Raw genomic sequence first — 25,341 nt, 5'->3', positions numbered from 1 at the left:
ACCATGCCGACCAGATATCCCAACCCAATCTAGTCCCACCTGCCAGCACCCGGCCCATATCCCTCCAAACCCTTCCTATTCATATACCCATCCAAATGCCTGTTAAATGTTGCAATTTTACCATCCTCCACCACTTCCTTGGGCAGCTCATTACATACACGTACCACCCTCTGTATAAAGAAGTTGCCCCTTAGGTCTCTTTTATATCTTTCCCCTCTCACCCTAAACCTATGCCCTCTAGTTATGGACTCCCCGACCAGGGAAAAGACTTTGCCTATTTATCCTATCATAATTTTGTAAACCTCTATAAAGGTCACCCCTCAGCCTCCCACACTCCAGGGAAAACAGCCTCAGCCTGTTCAGTCTCTCCCTATAGCTCAAATCCTCCAACCTTGGCAACATCCTTGTAAATCTTTTCTGAGCCCTTTCAAGTTTCACAACATCTTTCCAATAGGAAGGAGACCAGAATTGCATGCAATATTCCAATAGTGGCCTAATCAATGTCCTGTACAGCTGCAATATGACCTCCCAACTCTTGTACTCAATACTCTGACCAATAAAGGAAAGCATACCAAACGCCTTCTTCACTATCCTATCTACCTGCGACTCCACTTTCAAGGAGCTATTAACCTGCACTCCAAGGTCTCTTTGTTCAGCAACACTACCTTGGATCTTACCATTAAGTGTATAAATCCTGCGAAGATTTGCTTTCCCAAAATGCAGCACCTCGCATTTATCTAAACTAAACTTCATTTGCCACTTCTCAGCCCATTGGCAAGGTTCCCCATGGGAGACTGATTAGCAAGGTTAGATCTCATGGAATACAGGGAGAACTAGCCATGTGGATACAGAACTGGCTCAAAGGCGGTGGTGGAGGATTGTTTTTCAGACTGGAGACCTGTGACTAGTGGAGTGCCACAAAGATCGGTGCTGGGTCCTCTACTTTTTGTCATATACATAAATGATTTGGATGCGAGCATAAGAGATACAGTTGGTAAGTTTGCAGATGACACCAAAATTGGAGGTGTAGTGGATAGCGAAGAGGGTTACCTCAGATTACAACTGTGGTCCTGCAACGAAAAACCAGAACTGGCAACTGGAAGCAGCAGAAACAAAACCAAATAATTTCCAACCGACACAGTACAACAGCACTTCACAGCACTGAGGAAGTCACCTAGAAAGGGGACGAAATGTCCGCAAACCAACTTCCCAGCTCAGCGAACATATCCACAACAACTATAATAGTACAAATTTAAGGGACTATACACAGTCAGTGGTATAGCTTCACACACACCTTCTCTGGTTCAGGGTTGTCACCTTGTTCCACTTTTAGTCAAGTCTCTTACATTATCTGGAATTGGCTTATCCTGCCTTCCTCCTACTGGGTCAGAAGTATGACACCAAAGGTGCAGTGTTTCTGACCAAGTGTTGCAACTGCTTAATTAGTCTTCTCTCAGTTGACTTAGAATTTTTACTGAAGTCATACCACAAGTTAGCAACCAAAAAGGCTTGTTCCTATGGCCTAAAGCTGTTGCAATTTGACTATATCTTAAAAATTGGACTCAGATCTAATTTTGATGTAGGTTGGCCTTGTATGAAAAGCAGTCATTAAAATAACCTGCCAGCTGTTCAATTGTTAATGTGGTTTTCCAGATGATAACCATAGCAACACTAGACCTCTTTAAATATCATGCAAACGTACAAAGTAGGTGTAGGTCTAGCTCATTGGTCATTCAAGCTTACTCCACAATTCAAAATGATCATGGCTGATCATCCAACTCTGTTCCTACCTTCTCCGTTTACACTTCGATCTCTTTAGCCCTCAGAGCTAAATCTAAATCCTTCTTGAAAACATTCAATATTTTGGCATCAATCACTTTCGGTGGCAGAAACTTCCACCACCCTGTTGGTAAACAACATTCATCTGGATAAGGCTCTTTCATAGTTTAAAAGAGATTTGAATGTAGATTTATGTAATCCTACAAAGTTATTAACATTTTGTACTTCTCCATAATAGTGACTCACGTGGTTTGACTTAAAATAATCTCTGACGATTCACTCCTGCATCTATGATTCTCACAGGTGACGCTGTCTGACTGCCATACAGCATTGCAATTCAAAAAAAGACTCAATTCTCAGTGTTTTATCTTTGACCACTGTTACTGAACAAAAGCATCCCGCCATTGATGTGAGGAGTTTTCCAATCACTGAGACTGACAAAATGCTTATTGTTCACAATCTTTGTTGAAAATAACTCCAGTTAGCATACTAATCACCTTTTGATAGATTCCTTTTTTAAAAAAATTATGTCACTTCCTTTAAAGGTCTAACATTTGGAAATAGCTTTCTTTTTAATCCTTCCTGTGGAAAATGATCCACAAACCCCAAAAGGTTTGTGATCATCAACATGCACTGTTTCACTGCCACTTTTACACAGCTTTTATATCTCTTTTGCCATGCATCATTTGATCAGGCTGCCATAAAAGATTGAGATTTGTTCATCAGACATTTGCACCACACTGCATGACTGGGACAGTTGTGTCTTAATGAACTTAGTGTATCAGGTTTGTTTATGTACTTTGCTGTCAGGGAAGCGCCTTGTCATCTGATTGTCACTACTCATCTCAGGCAAGTCGGTGAAAGTGATTCAGCTTCTTAATATATATTGTTCAAACAAATTCTAAAATGGACAATGTTCCAGGGAAGACATGTAAAACAGGACACAGACACTCTGAAGCTCTCCTCGAAGCAAGTCAGCATGATCGTTTATGACTGGGAAGCGCCTAGTGTAAATAATTTAGAATAACAATGAGCCATGCAACAAGCTGCAACATGTTTTCAGTCCAAACAATGTAAAGATGAAACTGAGTGGTGGCAGAGAAGAAAAGAAAAGCAGCAAATCCAGCACTTCATCCCACTACCTCATGGGAAGTCATGTCTTCAGGTTGAGAATTGATTTGTTCAGTTACATGAAGACTGATGGTAGAAACCTACAATCATTTGGAAACCTCATTCTCAAACTGAGGGTCAGCCAACAGCAGCAATGATAGTCAATTCTGAAGAAGGGTCACTACCCAAAATGTCAATTCTGATTTCTCTCCCCAAATGTGGTCAGACCTGCTGAGTTTCTTCCAACAATTTCTGTTTTTGTCGTTGAACAGCAATGACAATAGTGTTCAGATTAAAATTGAAGAGGTGGCCACCTGTTGTGGATCTTCTGTTTGAGAGTTTTGAAACCCTAAGAAGAACAACAGCCAACCAAGCACTGGAGAAGGCTGCTCCAAGTTTGCAAACAAATTCCTCAGTGATTAACACTGATATAGTGTTTGCTCTTTGATTGGCAGTTGCCAGTTCAAACACCATTGAACTTATGATTGATCTTTCACAACTGCCACACAGATTGAAGTAGTTTACAGAGGCATTTGACTAAGGAGTCACCAGCTGCTTTGTATATAACTCATAGGAACACAGGAAGTTGAGTAGGTCATTAAGACCCTCAAAGTATTCTGCCATTCATTTCGATCATAGCTGATCTGTAACCCAACTCTACATACTTACCTTTGGCTTACACTCCTTGAGATGTTGGAATAAATTAAATCAATCTCTTCAGTTTTCTATTTTTTGACAACAGATTTGGCATCAACTATTATTTGCAGAAGAGTTTGATAAACATTTCCAATACTTTAAGCTGGATTTTATAAGATATTCATGCTATTGGCTGACCGTCAATTTGAGAAGGAGGTCTCCACAGGATTGTAGGATTCTGCTATCAGTCTTCATGTCTGATTGTCTGTTAAGCCTTTCATCTGTGCCACTGTGCCACCGTGGGCGGCACGGTAGCACAGTGGTTAGCACTGCTGCCTCGCAGCGCCAGAGACCCGGGTTCAATTCCCGCCTCAGGCGGCTGTCTGTGTGGAGTTTGCACGTTCTCCCCGTGTCTGCGTGGGTTTCCTCCAGGTGCTCCGGTTTCCTCCCACAATCCAAAGATGTGCAGGTCAGGGTGCATTGGCCATGCTAAAATTGCCTGTAGTGTTAGGTAAGGGGCAAATGTAGGGGTATGGGTGGTTGCGCTTCGGCGGGTCGGTGTGGACTTGTTGGGCCGAAGGGCCTGTTTCCACACTGTAATGTAATCTAAAAAAAATCTAATCTAACAAAAAAAATACCGTGATAGTTTCACTTTTTTCATGTGTAAATCACAAAACCTTTTTTTATTAAAAAGTTGCATTCTCAGGTTAGCTGTTAACAATGGTGATAGCTAGATAATATATTGAAGGTGTTGGCCCCCTGTGTTCTCTGTCTATGCCATGATGCTTAGATTGATTCTAATCTAAAAAAGTGAGTTAACGAGTTTTACATGAATTCATGCAGTTTTTGAGCTCAGAGTTCTGCATGAATGCATGCAATTTTTGAGCAAAGTACAATGTAACCCTGCAAGTACAAATTCACCCCCAAAATATATGTGTGCATGTGCGTCTTTGTGTGTGTGTGTCTGTCTGGGTTGGGGGTTGTGAGCGTGAGAAAGTGTATGTGTGTGTGTAGTGAGTGCAGAGTGTCTTAAGTCTGTGAGGGTGCATGTGTGAGTGTGTGTTTCTGTAAGGGTATGTGTGGGTGTCTGTGTGCATGTCTTTGTATATGTGTGTCCGTGTGTATGTGCGTATAGGTGATTTTTAACTTTGTACACCCCAGTCCAACACCAGCATCTCCAAATCATGACTCAACACTGACATTTTCCACAAACCCAATGACTCCCACAGCTTCTTGGATTACACTTCTTCCCATCTTGCCTCCTGCAAAAATGCTATCCCTTATTCCCAATTCCTCCGCCTCCGCTGCATCTGTTCCCAGGAGGACCAATTCCACCACACAATACACCAGATGACCATCCTTCTTTAAAGACTGCAATTTCGACTCCCACCTGGTTGATGATGCCCTCCAGCGCATCTCATCCACTTCCTACACCTCTGCCCTCGAACCCACCCCTCCAACCGCAACAAGGACAGAATCCCCTGGTCCTCACCTACCACCTCAACAACCTCTGCATATATCGCATCATTCTCCACCATTTCCACCACCTACAAACGGACCCCACTACCAGAAATATATTTCCCTCCCCACCCTTATCCGCTTTCCGTAAAGGCCGTTCCCTCCGCAACTACCTTGTTAGGTCCATGCTCCCAAACAACCCACCTTCCCCTCCCGGCACCTTCCCCTACCACTCCAGGAATTGCAAAACCTGTGCCCAGACCTCCCCCCTCACCTCCATCCAAGGCCCCAAAGGAGGCTTCCACATCCATCAACATTTTATCTGCACTTCCAGACGTCATTTACTGTATCCATTGCTCCCGATGCGCTGTCCAGAACATTGGGGAGACAGGATGCCTACTCACAGAGCGCTTCAAAGAACATCTCCAGGACACCTGCACCAACCAATGCCACTGCCCCTTGGCCGAATACTTCAACTCCCCCTCCCACTCTGCCAAGGACATGCAGCTCCTGGTCCTCCTCCATTGCCACTCCCTTACCACCCAATGCTTGGAGGTAGAACGCCTCATCTTCCGCCTTGGGACCCTCCAATCCCATGGCAATAATGTAGATTTCACCAGTTTCCTCATTTCCCCTCACCACCTTATCCCAGTTCCAATCTTCCAGCTCAGCACCGCCCTCATGACCTGTCCCACCCGTCCATCCACCTTTCCACCTATCCACTCCACCCTCCCCTCCAATCTATGACCTTTATCCCCACCTCCATCCACCTACTGCTCTCAGCTACCTTCCTCCTAGCCCCACCCCTCCTCCTATTTATCTCTCCACCCCCGAAGCTCCCACCCTCACTCCTGATGAAGGGCTTTTGCCCAAAATGTTGATTCTCCTGCTTCTGGATACTGCCTGACCTGCTGTGCTTCTCCAGCACCACACTCTTGACACAGATCCTACTGTGTCAATCAAATGAAAAAAAATTGCTTTGTCCTTATCTAAGTAGTGTGCAGCTAAGGATGGGGTATTAGGCTTGTAAAGATTTAAAGACCAAGTATTCATCAGAATATGGAAGTGAAAATCCATTGAAACATGCTCAGAAAATTGCATGAAGGGAACGTGGTTCAAAAGGATACGAGAATATTGCTGAAGCATGTTATCAGTGGGCAGGCAGAAGAGTTTCTGTTAAAGGGAGAATCATTGGACGTTCAGTAAAACTTTTCTCTCAAGTGTGTGTTTGGTGGTGTGTCAATGAGATAACAGAGGACATCATCAATTTAAGAAAAAAGAAAGAACTGGGGATGCTGGAAATCAGAAGCAAAAACAGAGATTGCGGGAAAAGCTCAGCAGGTCTGGCAGCATCTGTGGAGAGAAATCAGAGTTAATGTTTCCCTCCTTCAAACCACCTTCAATTTAGTTTGTGTTTCCTCCCAAATAATGCTAAGTCAATGTTGATTTATATTCCTTAGTTACAATAAAAGTCTTAATACATGATATCTTGCGCAAAATTCACATTTCTTTTTAAAAAGTATTTTTCTCCAGCTGACCATAACAAATTGTAAAACTGTTTCCTATTTTTTAATCTCTGAAAGTCTAATTTTTAAATGATACTGCAGTTCATAACCCCTTTTCCCAACTAACAAACAGATTTCCCCAATCCACTGATTCTCTCGGTATTGAAAATTTCTAATCATCCTTTGACATTCTAAATTCCAGAGAATACAAACTTAGTTTCTGTAATCTCTTAGTATAACATAACCCTTCTGGTAAACCTAGACTACAGTCCCTCGAAGGATAACCCATCCTTCATAAATTATGATGTAAGGTATACTCAGGGTTTTTGAAAAGTTGAAACAGGACTTTTATCCCCTTATATTCTATTCCTCTAAATATAAAGCATTAGATGTTGATTACTCTTCTACTCCTGCTCAAAACATTTAATTGATCTATGTGCCTGAAATTGTAAATTTCTTTGTTTCTAGCTTTTCAAATTTATAAGTAGCTTACTCTATTCTACCTCGGTTCAAGGTGAATCTCACGTTTGCTTATGCGATAATTTATTTGCCACAATCTTGCCCATCTGTTTGTTCTCTCAATTGCCCTTTACAATGAGAAGCTGCCATTGAGCAGCACGGTGGCTCAGTGGTTAGCACTGCTGCCTCACAGCGCCAGGGTCCCAGGTTTGATTCCAGCCTCAGGCGACTGTCTGTGTAGAGTTTGTATGTTTCCCCGTGACTGCGTGGGTTTCCTCTGGGTACTCCAGTTTCCTCCCACAGTCCAAAGATGTGCAGGTTAAGTGAATAGGCCATGCTAGGTGCATTAGTCAGAGGGAAATGGGACTGGGTGGGTTACTCTTCGGAGGGTCAGTGTGGACTTGTTGGACTGAAGGGCCTGTTTCCACACTGTAGGGAATCTAAAAATCTCCATTGTTTGTAATAAAAACAGAAAGTGCTGGAAATACTTGGTAGCTCCACAAGTATCTGTAGAGAGAAAAGTAGAGTTGACATTTTGATTTGAATATGACTTTTGTTCAGAACAGTACATGTCAGAATCTGCTTAAAATGGCACATTTGTTTCTGTCCCATTACATGCTGTCAGACTGCTGGGTATTTCCAGAACTTTCGGCTTTTATTTTGGGTTCACAGCATCTGAAATATTTTGATTTTGTTCCACTGTTCATAATCTAACCCACTCACCATCCTGACTTGAAATATATCACTTTTCCTTCAGTGTCACTGGATTAAAGTTCTGGATTCCCTCCCAATGGCATTGTGGATGTATCTGTACCAAACAGACTGCAGACGTTTACAAAGGCAGCTCACAACCATTCTCTCAAAGGCAACTAGGGATGGCTGATAAATATTGGCCCAGGCAATGACTCCCACACCACAAGAATATATTTTTTTAAAAACTTAACTCACTCACATTTGATGCACTCAGCATCAAACACCCTTGACAACACGTTAGTTGACTAGTTGAGAATTCCCTGGTTTATATCTGTCTCCTTTCTTAGCATGCATGATTTTCCCCTCATAAGAAATAGATTCATGATTTTTTTAAAAATTGAAAAATTAATGTTCAGACATCTGCAATGCTTTCTCCCAACTCCTTTACAATCCTGAGATGAAAACAATTTGGTCCCAAGGATTGTTACATTTTAATAAAATTAGTTTCTTCAATATTGTCACTTCCTTAGATAAACTCGTGTGGGTCTCTGAACTTGACTGAATATCAGCTTCACTGGGATGCTGGCCTTTTCCTGATCTCTTATCAGACGGAAATCAATTATTTATCTTCTCTGCCATTTCCTTATTTTCTTTGCTCATATTATTATTGAGTTTATAAGTGCTCCATGTTGCTCCTAGTAATGCCTTTTTTCCTCATAGATTTACAACTTATTTTGTATTGAATTTAATATTGCTTTGCAAGTCTCTTTCCTTAATCTCTTCTTTTAGCTCTCATTATCTTTTTTACAGCCCTTAAGATGTTGGCCAGGAGGTGGTGGTCTTGGACATCGATTCCTGAGAATGGGACAATTGTGAGGGAAAATGAAAATGAACAACTAAATGACATGAGGTGCCCAGCAATTATAGAAGTGGGCATCAGGGAAGAGAAAAACATGGAAGCAGGCAGAAAAATCTTTTGGGTGGATTCTGTTGGATTCAGTTTAAAACCATTATCCACCATAGGGCATAAAGAGATTATTAATCAGCAGAGACCAGGTTGTTCCATTCCTCTGATCTAGGACAAGTTAAGCTTCTCACCCATCACGGTTTGTATGACTAATCTATTGCCGCTCAATAAACAGCTTTTCGCTCCTCAATCACTTTTGTGTAACCTATGAACATTGATCAAAAATTTAAATCATCGAAGTTTTATATCTTTAATCACTAAGATAAGTCCTCTCTCTCTACTAATACCTGTACCTTTCCGGTCGACCTTGTAATCATAAATAACCTAGGGCCAGTCTTAACCATGTTGTAGGCATCTTCAGTCATGGCACCAATATCATACCCACAAAGTTGATCCTGTGATTGCAATTCATTCCACGTTTTCCTTGTACTCTGTGTTTACATAAGAATTGAGGTCAGGCACTCTAAAGTATGCTCCTGTTTTAATATTTTACTCACACACTTCTTGTTTGACTCTTCTTGCTTAATTGCTTTGCATGTTTTAGATTTTCCTGTAGCATCTATAGCAAAGATTCTAAATGATTTTTTGCTTTATTACTTTTTGTTTAATGTTGAAGAACTGTTTAAACTACCTGAAGTCTAAATGCCAAACTCATGATCCTATTCAGAGTCATACAGTTAGTCATACAGCAGAAACAGACTATTTGATCCAACCATTCCATGCCAACCATAATCCCAAACAAAACCACTCCCACCTGCTTGCTCCTGACCCATATCCCTCCAAACCTTTCCTATTCATGTACTTGTCCAAAAGTCTTTAAAACGTTGCAATTGTACCACATCCACCACTTCCTCAGGAAGTTCATTCCATATGCTAACCACCCTCTGTGCAAAACATTTGACCCTCATGTCTTTTTTAAATGTCTCTTCTCTCACCTTAAAAATGTGTCCCCTTTTCTTGAAAGCCCTCATCCTACGGAAAAAAAAACAACTACCATAAACTGTCTGTACCCCTCATTATTTTAAAAACCTCTATAAGGTCGCCTCTCAACCTCCTATACTGCAGTAAAAAAGTCCAGCCTATCCAACTTTTCTTCATAACTCAAACCTTCCATACCTAGCAACATCCTGGTAAATCTCTTTTGAACCCTCTCCAGTTTAATAATATCCTTGGGCGACTAGAACTGGACACAGTATTCTAGAAGAGGCCTCAACAATGTCCTGTCCAACCTCAACATAACTTCCCAACTACCATCCTTACCTGGTAAAAACAAATTAAAAGTAAATTACTGCGGATGCTGGAATCTTAAACCAAAAGAGAAAATGCTGGAAAATCTCAGCAGGTCTGGCAGCATCTGTAAGGAGAGAAAAGAGCTGATGTTTCGAGTCTAACTGACCCTTTGACAAAGCATCAGTTAGACTCAAAACGTCAGCTCTTTTCTCTCCTACCATCCTTACCTGGTCTGGCCTACCAGTGAGGTCCACATCCTGTGACTGAAAAAAAGGGGGCTTGATCTTGATACCAGTTGGAAATATAACTCTAATGCAACTGTAGCAGTTTCTGGTGGGGCAAGTGACTCAGAGCAATTACAGAATATCTAACCTTTACACTGTACCAACACTATCTTTATAAAGAATAAATTTTGAGGTATCATTAGAATTTTTTGCTACCAAAGTTAAATTAAGAGTTACTGTTCTTACATAGGAAAATGTTTAGTGTACTCACTGAAATCACTCAGTTTGCAAACAGAATCATTGTTATAGTGACCCAGTAGTTTGTTTAGTCAAAATCATAGACAAAAAAAATGACTGAGCAATAAAGCCAAGTGTACTAAACACCTTTTTAACCAACCTGCCTATATGTGACCCAAACTTCAAAGAGTTATGTACCTGAGCCCCTAGGTCCTCTGTTCTACAACATGATCCAAGGTTCTATCATTAATTGTATAAGCTCTATCCTAGTTTGTTGTATCAAAATTCAATACCTCACATTAATTCAGATTGAAATTCATCTGCTATTTTTCATCACATTGAACCATTTGATCAAAATCCTGTTGTAAACTTAGAAAACCTTCTTCACTATCTCCTATGCCATCATTTTGGAGTCATACACAATCTTATTAAAAATGCCTTCTATATTTTCATCAATATCATTTATATAAATGACAAACAAACGTGGACCCAGAGCTGATCCCTGTGGAACACCATTGGTGACAGGCCTCCAGTCTGAAATGTAACCCTCCAACACCACTCTCTGTCTACTGCCGTTAAACCAATTAGGTGTCCAATTGGCAAGCTCACCCTGAATCCCATGTGGCCCAACTTTAGTGATTAGTCTACCATGCGGAAACTTGTTAAAGGCTTCACTGAAGTCCAAGTAAACAACGTCTACTACTTTACCGCCATCAACATTTTTGGTAATTTCCTCAAAAAACTCAATCAAGTCACGATTTTCCTCACACAAAACCATGTTCACTATTTCTAATCACTTTTTGCCTCTCTAAATGTCTACAAATCCTATTTTTAAAAATCACCTCCAACAATTTACCCACAATTGTAGTTATAGTCACAGAGCTATAGTTCCCCAGTTTCTCTTTACAACCTTTATTAAACAAAGTAAAACATTAGCCAGCATCCAATCATCAGGCACCTCACCCATGGTTACAGATGACGCAAATATTCTTACAAGGGGTCTCACAATTTCCTTCCTTACTTCTACAACATTCTGGGATACCCTGGGATACATTAGATCAGGTCCTGCAGATGTATCCACCTTTACACTCTCAAGTCCTTCCAAACTTCCTCTTCCTTAAGTTCTTATGTATTTTTGTACCTTTCACAAAATCCAACCCTGGAAATTACTGCCATTCCTTCTGATCTTGATCTTCAGCAAATTGGTGGAAGAAGCCTTGGAAGTTTTCTACCAAGTGGCATTCACACAGGGATAGCTGGCACACCCAAAACAGATAAAAGAATTGAGCTCAAGAGGCACAGTGAAAGTAACTCTCGCTGACATCAAGGAAGCATTTGATGAGTGTGACTTTGAAGGGCCCTAATAAAATTGGAGTTGATAGGAATTGAGGAAATCTCTCCACAGTGAAAGTCAGAACTATGTTTGAGGACCATTGTGGTTTGGTGGAGGTCAATCATCTCAGCCTCAGGAAATTGCTACAGGAATTCCTCAAGGTAGTAGTCTGGACCAAACCATTTTCAGTTCTTTCATCACCCACCTTCCCACACAAGTTCAGAAATAGAAATGTTCCCTAATGAATAAAATTCCCTGGATATTGAAACACCCATGTCCACATGCAACAATGCCTGGACAACATTCAGATTAAGCAGCAAATAAAATGCAAGTCATAGAAGTGCCAGACAATGACCACTTCCATTAAATGAAAATCTAACAATCTCTCCTTGACTTTCAATGCCATTACCATCACAAAATACCCCACCATTAATATCTTGAGGTTATTATTGACCAGAAACTGAAATAGACAAACCACAGAAATACTGTGGTTACAAGAGCAATTGAGAGGCTGGAAATTCAGCCACAAATAACTCACCTTGACTCTCCAAAATCTGTCCATCTACATGGCATAAGTCAAGAGTGTGATGTGACACCCTCTCCTTTCTTAGATATATATGGCTCAACAAAATCCAGGACAAAGCAGCCTGCAAGTTCAACATTCTGTACACCACATTAAACAGTCATCCCCTCCAATATGGAACGAAGATGATTAGATTAGATTAGATTACTTACAGTGGAAACAGGCCCTTCGGCCCAACAAGTCCACACCGACCCGCCGAAGCGTAACCCACCCATACTCCTACATTTACCCCTTACCTAACACTACGAGCAATTTACCATAGCCAATTCACCTGACCTGCACATCTTTTGAACTGTGGGAGGAAACCGGAGCACATCCAAAACCCACGCAGACACGGGGAGAACATGCAAACTCCACACAGTCAGTCGCCTGAGGCAGGAATTGAACCCGGGTCTCTGGCGCTGTGAGACAGCAGTGCTAACCACTGTGCCACCGTGCCGCCCAGATGGCATCAAATCTACTAACTGGATCTTATGTCATAATGAGTGTTGATGAGAATCCATCCAGAAACATTAAACAAGATTCCTTTGAGTATAACGTCCAAAGCCACAACCTCTACCACCTAGAATGGCAAGAGCATCAAAGACATTGGAGCAACATTACTTGGAAGTTCCCCTCCAAGTCACTCACATCTGATTTGGAAATATATCTCCAAAAGTATATCTGAAAAAGCTTTCCATCTTCAGTCCACCATCCACCCGGTCCTACCCCTTACTAGTTTAAAGTACATGTGACCATCCTGTTATCATAGCTATCATTAGGTTCTTCCAGCTTTGATTGGATGAGTGGTTATTTTAATGTTCTTAGGTCTATACATAGATCCTTCTTCAATATAGTAAGGGCAAAGTAGCACAGATGCTGGAAATCTGAAATAAATACACAGAATGCTGGATAAATCCAACTGTTGAGTGATATCTGTGGACAGAGAAACAGCATTAACATTTCAAATCTGATAGGACTCTTCTTCAGGATTCAATGGTGTTGGAATTTTTTTTTTAAAATGCGTTTTTGATAGAAGCAGAAGCCGCGTGCAAAAGACAAAGGGTTTGTTCATGGTGAAGAAAAAATAAAAGACACAATATCCGGGGACTTGTATTCATTAGAGAACATTCCCATTTCTGAACTTGTGTGGGAACATTGATAATGAAGGAGCTGAAGATGGAAGTGAGACAATGGGTTCTTTCTCCTCACAGCAACATAAATTGGTCACAAACAAAACGCGGTTATGAGAGAGAGAGAGAGAATGCTAGAAAAATGGAATACAGCTATAATGTGATAAGGCTGTGAAGTGCCTACATGGAAAATAAGGTGTTGTTGTACTGTGTTGGAACATTGCAGCAGATGCAGGACATAAGTGAAGAAAATAAATGTGTAGTGTATTAAAATTAAACCTTTAACATTTCCAAACCAGTGCATCTCTGAAATAATTGCATCTTTAAACTGATATTAATAAAATGTTATGCTAATAGTTATTCAAAGATACTTGTCAGATAGCACCTGGCTGACAAGTGAGGGCTTGCTAGTAAAGGACTTTGAGAGCAAGGTGGTTTATTGAAATTGTAAACAACTGGGAGTTCAGTGTCTTTCAAAGCGGTCATCTCGTTGATCTTGACATTGTAAAGGAGAGCAAACACGGTAAGTTTGTCAACATAACTTCAATGCAACAACAGTCACACTTAAGAACATAAATCAAGAAAAGGGAAAAGAAATTTATAGAAGTTTATGGATACAATATGGCCACCTGAAAGAAGGAAACACAGACTGAATGTACAGCGAGGAATTCGGATGCAGGTATTGAGTAAATATTATGGGTCTGTGTAAAAAGGACTGATATTTAGAGGAGCTAAATAACAACAGGAAGCAGCCATACTTTCACGCACTTTGAACATTTCTTCCCATACATTGAAGAAACATAACAAAAATAACAAAAATGAAAAGAATGGCAAGTTTGGGAAGTGGAATCACATTTCCTCCACCACAAGTTAACAGAGAACAGTATAGAACCCCTACAAAAACAAAATACAGAACTGTCGATATGTTGAAGATCTGAAGCAAAAACAAAATAGATTCTGCTCTTCCATTTCCCAGTTAGAAATCTGCTGGTGTCATGCTGGACTTAACCAGAATTTTAGGCCCCTACGTGTATCAAATTTATAATAACAAACGTCAGCATTGATGAGGGACAAGGGAGGTGGGAAGTCCTTTACTAGCAAGCCCCCACTTGTCAGCCAGGTGCTATCTGACAAGCATCTTTGAGGAACTATTTAGCATAACATTTTATTAATATCATTTTTAAAGATGCAATATTTCAGAGATGCATTAATTTGGAAATGTTAAAGGTTTCATTTTAGTACACTACACATTTTTCCTTGACTAATGTTTTGATTTGATAGCTTAGAAGTTAACATTAAATAATAAGTGCTTAGTTGTGAACCGACAAGCAACATTTGATTTATGCTCTTTCAAAATCGCAATAATTTCGCAGCATTTCTGTACATTTCCATTCAGCTCTTGACAGTATATAGAAAAGTAACAATATTGCATGGGAATAGTTTAATAATAAAAAAGGAAAAACTACATTGTGTATGAAATTTTTATTCCCAAAGATTTCTTAAGGAAGACACACAACACAAGCGAGCTCTTGAATTTCATTTTCTTGATTTTTCACTGCAGAACATGAGATTATTCATTTCCTTTTACATAGTGTTACACAATCCATCTTCCCCAGATAAAAGAGCAGCTTGATTCAATTTCAAGTTTAGTTGTTGGGTTATTATAGACTTTAAGTTGCCTCAAATGGCCCTTCCTGTAGATGTCTCTCTTTCTTTGTTCAGCAGCAATAATATCTACTCATCCTCTTATTGCTTCCTTGAAGGCTACCCTAAGGCCAAGAACTCACTATACACCTGAAGTGATTTTTACAATTCAGTCCAGTTCCAAGAAGGTTTATTACAATCAGAAATTGTGGCATGATATTGAAGTTAAAATTACAATCTTTCAGATGCACAATAATAACATAAATGTAATAGTTTTTACTTTACTACCTTGCTGATAACTCAATCCTGCAGCACTGATCCAGCTGAATATTTTTGTGTAGTTTACTGACGTACACTTTAATTTCTGCAAACACAAATCTACCTCTCTCATCTTAAATTTAGATCAAGCTTTGCTTTTCCATCTCACGTACCAGAGGCAGAAAGTCTGCTTACACTTTTAACAGGAAACATATCACAGTGATCATGTGAATGTCTCTCTTCTCATTTGTTAGCGTTCAGCTTTCTAGCTTTCCACCCAATTTACCATCTTGTGCAGCTTGTATCTGGAACTGAGAAACATGGGATTTGAATTAGAAACAGAGGAACACAGGAACAGGAGTCAGCCTTTTGACCCCTTGAACCTGTTCTGCCATTTAATGAGATCATGGCTGATCTGTGGCCTAAATACCACTCCCCACTTGACCATGACCTCACCTCCCATCACCAAACCAACATCTCCCAGACCAAACAACCTCATCACCTCAGGGGATCTCCCACCCACAGCCTCCTCATAGCCCAGAATCCCGCATCGCCCGGTTCCACCTCCTACCCAAGATTCACAAGCTTGACTGCCCTGGTCGACCTATCATTTCAGCCTGCTCTTGCCTCACCGAATCCATCTCCACATACCTTGACAGTATCTTATTCCTCCAGTCAAGGAATTCCCCACTTATGTTCAGGACATCACCCCACGCCCTCCATTTCTCCATGACTTTTGCTTCCCCATTTCTTACCCTCCCATCAACCCCATCAGTACCCTTCCACTGACACACTCATTCATTTGGCTGAACTGCTCCTCACCCTCAATAATTTCTCCTTTGAATCCTCCCACTTCCTCCAGACCAAAGGAGTAGCCATGGGAACCCACATGGGCCCCTGCTATGCCTGTCTCTTCATCAGTTATGTGGAACAGTCCATCTTCCGTAGCTACACCGGCACTATTCCCCACCTTTTCCTCTGCTACATTGATGACTGTATCGGTGTCACCTCGTGCTCTCAAAAGGATATTGAACAATTCATCAACTTCACTAACATGTTCCACCCCGACCTTAAGTTCACTGAACCATCTCAGACACCTCCCTCCCCTTCTTGGACCTCTCCATCTCCATTAACAGTGATCAACTCAAGATGGACATCTACTACAAACCGACCAATTCCCACAGCTACCTGGACTATACCTCCTCCCACCCAGCCTCCTAGAAAAACACTACTCCTTATTCCCAATTCCTTTGCCTCCATCGCATCTGTTCCCAGGAGGACCAATTCCACCACAGAACACACCAGATGGCTCCCTTCTTCAAAGACCACAACTTCTCCTCCCACGTGGTCAGTAATGTCCCTCAGCGCATCTCATCCACTACCCGTAACTTGACCCTCGAAACCCCCCCAGTCCTCACCTTCCACCCCATCAACCTCTACATACATCGCATTATCCTCCGCCATTTCCACCACCTACAAACGGACACCACTACCAGGGATATATTTCCCTCCCCACCCCTATCGGCATTCCTTAAAGACCATTCCCTCCATGACTCCGTTAGGTCCATGCCCCCCACCAACCTACCCTCCCCTCCTGCCAGTTTCCCCTGCCACAGCAAGAATTTCAAAACCTGTGCCCACACATCCCGCTTTACTTCCATCCAAGGCTCCGTTGGATTTATTTACCACCTTTATTTACCTATCGCATTCCCAGCTGCCTTTCCCCATCCCCACCCCCCTCCCATTTATCTCTCAGCCCCTTGTCCACCCCCTCACTCCTGATGAAGGGCTTATGCCTGAAACGTCGATTCTCCTGCTCCTCAGATGCTGCCTGACCAGCTGTACCTTTCCAGCACCACACTCTTCGACTGTGGCCTAAATCCTTTGGCCAATATTCCTTAGCATTTTTGCTTAATCAAAATTGATTTGTCTCAGGTTTAGAATTAATAACTGATCCAGCTTGTGTGTGGAGGAGAGTTCCAATTCTCTAAAATACTTTGAATGTAGAAGTGTAGAATATACAGAAATATTACAAAATGGTTCCAGTTTTGATAGACCATAAATCAAATGTTGCTTGCCAGTTCATAACTAAGTATTTGTCATTTAAAGTTAACTTTTAAACTATAAAATCAAAACATTAGCCAAGAAAAAGTAATGTGTAGTGTACTAAAATTAAACCTTTAACATTTCCCAAACTGGTACATCTCTGAAATAATTGCATGTTTAATTGCATGATTTTAATAAAATTTTATGCTGAATACTTCCTCAAAAATACTTGACGTGGAGATGCCGATATTTGTCTGGGGTGAACAAAGTTAAAAATCACACAACACCGGGCTACAGTTCAAAAGGTTTATTTGGAAGTACAAGCTTTCAGAGCATTGTTCCTTCGTCAGGCAATTAGTGGGGCAGGATCATAAGACACTGAACTTATTGCCATGAAACCATCTAGAAAGTACTATGATGTTTCCTTTTCCAGTCCAAAATGGATAAGCTCAAACTTCCTTAAATTGAAATCCATCTGCCACAATTTTTCCTATTCACCTATTCTATCAATATCTCTTTAAAATCTTATGCTATCATCTACACTGTCTACAATGCCACCTAACTTTGTGATCAGCAAATTTTGATCTATGACTTTTTATGTCATTAACCAAGTCGTTGATAATGTGGATGAATGGGCTGACCAAGATCCTGTGGTACATCACTACTCTTGCCAATTTATGTATCTATCCATTATCCCTACTTCCTGATGCCTGCCACTCAACCAATTTCTTAACCATGTCATAGAATCCCTAGTGTGGAAAGAGCCCCTTCAGCCCCTTGAGTTTGCACTGACCCGTCAAACAGCATCCCATCCAGACCCAGCCTCTCCACCCTATCCCTGTAACCCCACATTTACCATGGCTAATCCAGCTAACCTGCACATCCCCAAACACTGAGGGGCAATTTAGCATGGATAATCCACCCAGCCTGCACATCTTTGAAATATGGATAGAAACTGGATTACCCTGTGGAAACCAACATGCACACTGGGAGAAACTGAATCAAATCTGGGACAGTGAGACAGCAGCGCCAACCACTGAGCCACTGTACTGCCTCACATATAAGCCCCACATGTCAGGAATTTGCCCTCAATTCTGTGATTTTCCAGCTTAGTTAAAAGTTTCTTATGTGGGACTTCATCAAATAGCTTCTGGAAGTCCATATTAACAACATTCATAGATATTCCCAGTCCACTGCCTTAATTACCTCTTCAAAAAAATTCAATGAGGGTTATCAGGTGCGACCTATCATGCTGGCTCTCCCTGATTAACTGAAACATTGAGGTATTCAATTACCCATTCTTGATTATAAACTCCACAATTTCCCACCACATATGTTCAATTAACTGTCTATAATTCCCTGGATTTCTTCTTTCATCCTTCTTAAAAAGTGGGAGTGACATATGAAATTTTTCAATCCAAGGGGTCAACTCCTGAATCTAGGGCTGTCTGAAAAATGATAACTGGGCATCTAAAATGTGCTCCCCACTTCCTTTAACTCCCTCAGATGGAAACCATCAAGTTCTGGGGACACATCACCGCTTATTTCCATTAATTTCCTCATTGTCAACATTTTCTTAAATTCATTTTATTTACTCCCTGAACCCAATCCACTATTAAATTCCTCGGGACTTCTGGCCAGCTATCCTTTTTTCCCCCAACGGTAAATATTGAGGCAAAATAATTTTTCAATATGTCTGCCATTTCCACAAAACCATTAGCAATATCCCACTTGCAATCTTTCCTGGGTCAACATTGCTTCTGCCCACTCACTTTCCTGTTATTTTAACAATAAAAGTTCTTTTTATTGATTTCTATGTTTCTTGCAAGTTTCCTTTTAGTAGCTCCTGTAAGCTACTTTATGGTCCTTTGATGATCATTGTATCTTTCCACTTGGGGCAGAATCTGTGCTTTTTCTTTTGCCTTCCTTTCATTCTATGCTGTCTCTTACCTGCTTAGTTGTCTATGGCTGCTAGGTATGTAAAGTGGAGCTTTTCCCGCCTGGGGTGTAAACTGCTTCTGTATTGTGTAAAATGTTTCTTTAAACATCCTCTACTGTTCCTCCTCAACTCTTTTATCCACCAGCAGATTTTCATAGTTTATTATGGACCCACACGGTCTCATCTCATCAAATTTAGTAATGCAAACAGAAATTGCTGGGGAACCTCACCAGGTTTGGCAGCATCTGTGGAGAGAAAGTCGAATTAACATTTCAGTTCCAACAACCTTTCTTCAGGAACCAAAGAAGTTCTGCAGAACTCACTGGACCTGAAATGTTAACTCTGCTTTCTCTCCACAGATGCTGATAGACCTGCTGAGTTTTCCCAGCAATTCTGCTTTGGTTTCTGATATCCAGCATTTGCAATTCTTTGAGTTTTTTTTGCTTAGTCATGAAAATTGAATCTGAATTATAAATAAATCTAAAATTATTGTAGCTGATTCATGTTTTTCGCTTTCAAAAGCTACACTGAACTCGATCATGTTATAATCACTATTTGATAAATGTTCATGCACAATTAGATTACTGATTAAATGCGGCTCATTACTCACGACAAAATTCAATATTACTGTACCCTGTTTCCATCCCGGACATACTGCTGTAGGAAGCCATCCTGGTCACACTCCAAAAGTTCATTACCTTTCTGACAGGTGCTTGTCTTTCTCTATGTTAAAGTTAAAATCCCCCACTAATACTATTCTGACTTTAATGCCTAATTTCTGCATTAATATATTTAGCACTTCAGAGCTGCTACCAGGGGATCTATACACGACACCTATTGCAGTTTTAGACCCTTTACTTGTTCCTCAGGCTCTATTCATAATGTCTCCATTGAATGCTTTCCCCTCAGTATATCATCCCTTCCAGCTTATATATTGTGTCATATTTTCGATACACAAAGTCTGCCAATGTGTTCCTTATCTATTATTGTTGAGTGCAAATATTCCACAGCCACATCTTGATTTGTATGGAGGGACTGAAGTGTTTACACTGAACCTGTAATCTTACATAAATGTTAGATAATATTCTGTATTTGCTATAGACTTATTCTGAGCAAAGTGAAGAATCTGGCCTTTTCTCAACTTCCTATCATCTAAAACCCAAATCACAATTAACCATTGCTTGGGTTCACTGGTCATCCCGGCAATTAGGCACAGATCATCAAAACCTGGACTCCATAATCATCAAATCTTTCGTCAAGAAAGTCTCCAATCTCCCCAGTCATCGAACACCAACATTTGCTAAAATGTTCATCTTACTGATCATTGAATGCCATGAATAACAAGCAACTTGATCATCACACACAAATCTCCCTGATCACTGAATCCCCAATCTCCCTGATCATCAAATCCCCAATCTCTCTGATCACTGAATCCCCAATCTCCCTGATCATTAACCCAGTGGGATAGCCAGCTCTGCCATCTGCCCAGAACACTAGTTCTCTAATTACCAACACCCCCAATCATTTTCACAGCTAACCATCAGAACCCAGTCTCTCTGGTCACCAGCTCTCCCAAACCTCCACAGACAATGACCCCTTATCATCAACACCTTGATCTTGCTGATCTACAATCATAACCCCACTCTGATTCTGAATCCCAATCATTGACACCACCCCAGCCCCTCAGATCATTTTCTAATCATTGAACCCAACCCCTGTCAATTAGACAAATGGTCACCCTGCTTTACCTCTATAATGCATGAGTTCAGCTCTGGTCCACTGGGAAGATGTTTGAAGTCTGAAGCTAGAATCCAACCCATCTCATAGCTGTGCACATCCAGCTTTAATCGAAGCAAGATAAGGGAGCAACTAACTAACCCACTCCTATGAGGCAGGTTGATTATTTAATATTACAATTAGATTTCTTAACTCACGTTTTTCTGTCTTCCAGTTTTAATGCAGGCCATGAGGGCTCCTGTATGGAAAGGCACTACCTGTTCACCAGGAGGACACAGGTAGTGCCTTTCCATACAGGAAAGGCACTACCTGTATGGAAAGGAACTCCTGCCCTGTGTTCCCTTTTGTCCTCTCTAAGCCCTCTACCCCACAATGCTAACCTGTTTACCCCTATTTCCAGGATCTCTGAAATGACATGCCCAAGCTATCCAATCCCTCAAATCAGAATTCTTCTCATCCCACCACCCCAAACCGCTTCACCTCACTTATGCTTTCTGACCCTGCCCTCAGATTATGAATATCACATCAATACATTCCGAACCTGTTCCAGAGCTGTAATCAGTTAACTTTAACAAAAATCTCAAATAGGCCATGGCAATTAAACTTCCAAATATTCATGGAAATTCACACTTTCTGGGCATAACTCCTGCCCTGTGTTCCAATATTATGTCTGGGTACATATCTGACCTGTGAAATTGTGTGCTCTCATGATGCTGCTTTGTGCATGGACTATCCATTACTGCAAAGAATTAGACCACTTATAAAATCCTAAATAAGGAGTGAAAAATTTACATACACTTCATCCACATGCAAATAGATTTGACTGTACTTACATTCAAACAAGCTATCAACGAGCCATATACTCTGCCAGGTGTATAAATAATACAGCAGGCAGCAACGTCTAAAGGGGACTTTCATCAATATCTAATTGTAAAACAAAATGCTGTAAACAATTGTCCTTTTTCATATTCAAGACAGCACTCTCTGAATCAGATGGTGTTACAACTATTTTTATGTGACTGTTTCATAAGAAGGTCATCATACAAATCCCTATATGAAGAATATATTCAATACATATCCATCCATTGGATTTTAAAAGGGGGAGATGAAACATGTAAACATGAAACAAGAACAGGTCAATTAAGTGCACACCTTCATAAACCTTGTATAAGCACTCATTCAATCATCTCCAGTCTACACTTTACCTGTGTAAAATCATTATATAAATATTCATCCTCAGGCACCATTAAGCATTCTTACATATCTGATTTCCAATCTGGACTGCTGTTCTCCAACCATTCTCATCTCTCCAGAAGCCAAGAGGCCACTGTATGTGAATGTCTGATCATTGGTATTCATAGCTAGTGGACAGTCTGGTTACCAAAAATTATGTTATTTAATGTTCTTTTTGAAAGATTTAATAAAACTAATAAAAACTGCTGTATTGAGACAGTGACAAGAATTTTCCCATTTTCAATTAGAGTGTTTTGTTAAGATTGATGCTGGCCAGTGCACTATGGCTTGGAGCAACGCTTTTTTTATTTGCTCATGTGGGTGTCACTGGCATTACACATTTATTGCCCATTCCTAATTGCCTGGAGAGCTGTTAAGAGTCAATCACATTGCTATAGGTCTGCAGTCACATGTAGGCCAGACCAGTTAAGGATGCCAGGTCTCTAAAGGAAATTAGTGAACCAAATAGGTTTTCCCGAAAACCAGCAATGGACTCTTAATTCCAGATTGCTTTTTAAATTCAAATTCCACTGTACACTATGGCAAGATTCAAACCCAAATCTCCAGAACATTACCTGGGTATCTGGATTAATATTCCTCTATTCCTGATGAAGGGCTTTTGCCCGAAAATTCAATTTTCCTGCTCCTCGGATGCTGCCTGACCTGCAGTGCTTTTCCAGCAACACTCTGATCTGATATCGGGATTAATAATTTAGTGATAATACCACTCAGTCATGACCTCCCCATTGCTCAATGCTTCAACCTTCATTCCTCACCTCAAATACTGTGTAACTAGGCTCATTGGTTCCTTCTTGTGGAATTGGGAACCAGGAGAGATGGAAGTGCTCACCATTGCCAGTACTTTGCTGCACCCACAACACTGGCACCATATTTAATGCCCAGCTACACACAACGTGAGATGCTGTGTGCCAGGAACTGGCCCTCATCATTCTGGTGTTCAGCCATCATCACTGAGTTCACAGCCCAAATACTAAAGCTTCTGAAAAAAGGGAGATGCTGTATGTTGGGATAGTGGAAAGGAAGGTCATCCACTTTCCTGTTAACCGCTGCAGAATAACCATGCCATCGTACTGTCAAATTGGAATTAGATAACAGCCAGACTCGGTGCTGTGTCTCAGGTTTAAAGGAATGCCCAGCAGTGCAAAAAGGTCAATGAATTTCCATGCTCCTCAAGAGTAAATGACACCACCTTTTCTCTGCTAACTCACACTCACAGGGTTGCCACTCACTCTAACTCTGTCATTGTATACAACTCTCAAGACTCATGGGCTACAGCTCTCACTATTACATACATCATGTCCACTCAGTGACTCTCACTCAACTCGTCTTACCTAACTACTAAACTTTCCTTCCCTCTGTGATTCCTAATCATTCACTAGAGACACCTCACTACCTTCTCTGCTCCTGCACTACCACTAACTGCTCTTACATCATCCTCAATTCCTCCTGTTGTCTCATCTTATGTTAATTCGCCCAGTAGCCAGACTGATGTTTCCACAGCTTCTAAACCTAACTGCTGGTAATCCCTGGACTGGTTGCATTTGTTCTGTAGGACTGACCGTGGCCGAGACTACAAGGACATGAATCACTGGAGTCTGGTCACACGAGGCACCTGATTTGACCAGGGCTGAATTTTGCTAGAAATTGGTTGTCTCAATTTTGGTGAGTTTCCTGGTGGGTTTCTTTCCATAAGGAAACAGTCTTCTCTCACTATCTTCCAAAATTCACCTCATTACCTATGCAACATGCCACTTTGGCACTATGCTTGTCCTATTCTCCCAGTGGCCAAAGTTCACATTGTTCAATGTGAACCTTTGATCCCAATCAAAATGTTGAAGGGCTGAAGACTTGTGTTAGTTAGTACCAGAGCAGGTTTGGTGACATGGTGAGGTTGGTGGTTTGCCGCTGACTTGTGTGGATGAAAGGTTAAGCAGAGCGGTGTCCCTAGAGCATGCAAGGGCAGAGTGCTAAAGACACAGTTGATGATGGATAGGTCAATGAATCAATGAGCTGTGGCGAGCAGGTACCTGTGTGACTTACATATTTAGAACTTACATCATAACATTTCTCAGGAAAGGAGAAGAGGTGTATAAATATGATGTGTTGAGATTTAAGACCATTAGATGAAGATGCAGAAAATGGCAATTTGCCCATAGACTCTGCTCACCATTCAATTTGATCATGGCTGATCTGATCATTCTCAATGACACTTCCCTGCTTTTCAATGCCTTACTGGTTAAAGTTAAAAATCACTCATCAGGTTACAATCCAACAGGTTTATTTGGACGTACTTCACTTCAGTGGACAGGGCCATTAGGCCTCGGATCTTCAGGTGACCATCCTCCAAGGCGGACTTCGGGATAGGCAACAATGCAAAGTGGCTGAGCAGAGGCTGATAGCCAAGTTTGATACTCGTGAGATGGCCTCAACCAGGTTCTGGGATTCATGTCACACAACAGGTGACCCCACTACACCATACACTGTCTCTCTCTCATACTCTCTCTCTCACACACACAGAGACAGACTCTAACCTCACCTTTAATGCATTGTCTGAGCTGAGATGTCACTTTTTTATAAAACTTTGTTATCTCAGGAATGTGACTTGAAAGAATTTCTGGGATTTACATATAAATGAATCAAAACCTGCAATCCATTCTAAAAGATGAAAGGCTTAACAGCCTTGTTCAATATATCATATCAGTTGCGTGACACTATGATCTTGTGTTATAAATTCTGTGTCTTATGATCCTGCCCCACTAGCTACCTGACAAAGGAGTAGCACTCCAAAAGCCAGTAATTCCAAATAAACCTGTTGGACTATAACCTGGTGTTGTGTGATTTTAACTTTGTACATCCCAGTTCAACACCAGCACCTCCTCATCATTACTAATTAAAATTTGTCTATCTAAGGTTTGGATGTATTTAACACAGTGAATCCCAAAGCTCTCTGTGGTAAAATTTCACAGATTGACCATTCTTTAAGAGAAAAAAAATGTCACATCATTTCTGTTATAAATGGGCAACCCCTTAACTGATATATGCTGTCTGGTCCTAGATTCTCCCACAAAGAGAAACCTACCCCTCCGCATTAATCCTGTCAAGAATTGTATTTGTTCCAATAAAATGTAACAGAAAAA

At 40.9% G+C, this 25,341-nt stretch overlaps 1 protein-coding gene and 1 long non-coding RNA gene across 13 annotated transcripts in view; one reads left to right on the top strand and one right to left on the bottom strand.

Moving 5' to 3' along the window:
* LOC148151950 (uncharacterized) overlaps positions 1-8,794 on the top strand; it is a 36,833-nt gene extending 28,039 nt beyond the window's left edge. The window contains exon 3 of the long non-coding RNA XR_015761019.1: positions 8,451-8,794. This is a non-coding gene — a long non-coding RNA (uncharacterized LOC148151950). The remainder of the gene's footprint in view (positions 1-8,450) is intronic.
* Positions 1-25,341, bottom strand: part of mctp1a (multiple C2 domains, transmembrane 1a) — a 643,540-nt gene that overhangs the window by 600,123 nt on the left and 18,076 nt on the right. The window lies entirely within an intron of this gene.

Source organism: Chiloscyllium plagiosum, unplaced genomic scaffold, assembly GCF_037043375.1.
Source record: "Chiloscyllium plagiosum isolate Xiang-an unplaced genomic scaffold, Cpla_swu_hap1 HiC_scaffold_2, whole genome shotgun sequence".
NCBI classification, from domain to species: Eukaryota; Metazoa; Chordata; class Chondrichthyes; order Orectolobiformes; family Hemiscylliidae; genus Chiloscyllium; species Chiloscyllium plagiosum.
Note: the sequence above shows the minus strand (reverse complement) of the source record. Positions and strands in the feature narration are given on the sequence as shown.